Source organism: Triticum aestivum, chromosome 7B (genome assembly GCF_018294505.1).
Source record: "Triticum aestivum cultivar Chinese Spring chromosome 7B, IWGSC CS RefSeq v2.1, whole genome shotgun sequence".
NCBI classification, from domain to species: Eukaryota; Viridiplantae; Streptophyta; class Magnoliopsida; order Poales; family Poaceae; genus Triticum; species Triticum aestivum.
In genome coordinates, this window is record NC_057813.1 from 571,328,755 (window position 1) to 571,331,239 (window position 2,485).

General features: G+C 49.2%; 1 long non-coding RNA gene across 1 annotated transcript; it reads right to left on the reverse strand.

Moving 5' to 3' along the window:
- Positions 1-1,465: 1,465 nt before the first annotated feature.
- LOC123156810 (uncharacterized) lies at positions 1,466-2,238 on the reverse strand. The gene is made up of 3 exons (XR_006478437.1): positions 2,067-2,238; positions 1,659-1,766; positions 1,466-1,578 (listed from the first exon to the last, which is right to left on the reverse strand). It is a non-coding gene; the product is annotated as an uncharacterized lncRNA (long non-coding RNA).
- Between the last annotated feature and the right edge of the window lie 247 nt (positions 2,239-2,485).

Here is a 2,485-nt window from a genome sequence, read left to right on the forward strand (position 1 = left end):
CACATAATCTGTACGTAGCAATCCTCATAAACATTGATGAACATAAACATTGATGAACATAGTATGGACTGAGACGACTAAGATGTAGCAATCCTCATACGTAATCTGTACGTAGATCCACCCGGCGAGCCGTCCCCTTGTCCACCTCTGGCAGCACCAAGGCGCCACGAGGGGAAGAGAGGGAGGGAGGGGCTCGCCGGTGGAAATGAAATCGATGGTCTGTCGATCGCCTCTCATTACTGTAGACGGAAAACGAAACCATCCACGGACACATGTTCATTAATTTAAGGGAAACGTATATTTTTGTCCCTGAACTCTCATGAAAGTATAGAAATGGTCCCTCAACTCTGAAACCAGCAAAACTCAATCCCCAAGTTATCAAACCAGATTAGTTTAGTCCCTCTGCTCATTTGAAGTGGTTTTTGAGTTGGCGTGGCCTGGTTTTGACCTCTCTTCGTCCACGTGGCAATATTACTCTTCCATTTCTTCTTATCATTGTTGTAGCCATTTTGTCGAGCACATGGTGTGCTGTGCCAGCCGCTCCTGGCAGCATGCCTCCTTCCTGAGGTTGAGCGATTCAGAGCTTGTGGCGGCGGCGAGCAGAAGGCAGTAACGAGGGATCGTCGGGTGGCATAGATCGAGTGGCAGCGCGGCATCGGGGTCGAACTCGTCCGCACCTCATGGCGCCCGTACCGGAGCTAGGTGGTGAGCACGTCGCAGTGGCGGGCCGAGCTCAGCCGCCACAGAGCGTCCAACGTCATCGGAGCTCGGCCGATGATGGCGAGCAAGAGCAGTATCGTGGTTCGCAGCGGCGGTGAGCTCGGCGAGATGTCCGGCCCGCCGGATGCGAAGCGGCGGTTCCCGCGGGATGTTGTGGTCAGCTTCATGCTGGCCGAGAAAGAAACGACGTCTTCCACTCTCACCTGATTCTTCTGGCTCTTGGCCGCCAACCTGCGCTGCGAGCGGCGCATGCACGAGGAGGTCACGCGCCTGCCGCACCCCGCACGGAGGCGTCGACGACGACGGGTACGAGGAGCTGAAGGGGATGCACCATCGCAGGCCAGGGCAAGGTCCCCTGCTCGGCATGCCATGTTGCACGAGGCAGTTTCCATGAACCCCCTAGCCGTGTTGTACCAGGTAGTTTCCATGAACTCCTCGGCACTTGGGCAGCGCCATGCTCCTCATCTTACATAAGGACGCCCAGGTCAAACCCTGGCCCACCACCCATCTTAACCTCGCCGCCCGACACTCCCACCGGGACAACCATTGTTCCTCTCCCGCCAGGGGCGGAGCCAGGACAAAAAACTAGAGGGGGCAAAAAGGTATACAAGTTTTTTTCTAGAAACATGTATACAAACTAATCAATAGAACATTTAAAGGACCAACCACACAAGCATACATATAGGGTCGAAGAAGCAAAACCATATAATTTCTTATAAGATAATGTCATCACACACATTACTATGACATGTTCAGTGCCAAAATAAAAGTAAACTAACCATTTATGATAGAATAACTTGAGAAATATGGATATGCCGTTCCTTTTTGTTGTTGTGTCCTTGATTTCTAGCTTTCAAGCTGCATGAAAAATAAATCATTTTTAAACATAAAGAGACTGTAAAAATTGATAGATGAAAATAAAAGCTTGAGCATAGTACCTCCTTCAGTTTCATCCCACGATAGTTTTTCACATGAAAGCGTCAAACTATCACCTCATCAGGAATAGTATGCAACGTAGCTTGTCCAGATCAACTATTTCAGGCATACTGCTAGTTGTGGATTTTGCAAAATATCTCTCGGTTAGCTCTCCTAGCAATGTCAAATAGTTAAATGATGATACATAAATTGACGTACAACAAGTCAGAATATTACTATAGTCTGTATATTTTATTCTACTTCCAACAGAACTAAACCTATTGAGGAGTGGTTAACTTATTCATACGAAATTGTTATATGAAGCTAGATTGAATCAACCTAATTACCAACTTGTACGGTTGTACCTTTTAAGCATGATATCAGAATAGACTAATACTTTGAAAATTAGAAGGGAGAGATTAGAACTGAACCTAGGGCTTGATGAGTAGCGCTCGTATTTTTCAGTTTTTCTCCTTAGGGACGGCAACTTGGCCGGGCGGCTGGCGACTCGGTACGTGCAGAACGGCAGATCGAGGCTGATAGCTGGAGGGGCGGCCGGCGGACTGTAGGCGCAGCCAGGGGCGGTGGCGGCGGTTTCGTTTCGGCGGTACGGTTTTTTTTTTTTGACGAACGCGTCCGTTTCTAGCGACTTGAGCCTGCTGGTATGCATTGATCTCTCTCGATCTCTCTAACATGGGCTCCTCCGCTGCTGCCTTTTTCCCACACAAGAGAAGCTGGGCTGGGCTTTATATAACAGAGCAGTAAAGAAGTAGCCAGGCTTGTGGGGGCAAATATCCTGGGCTGAGCGGGGGCAAACCACATATCTGAAGCCCTGGTACAGGTGGCCCAA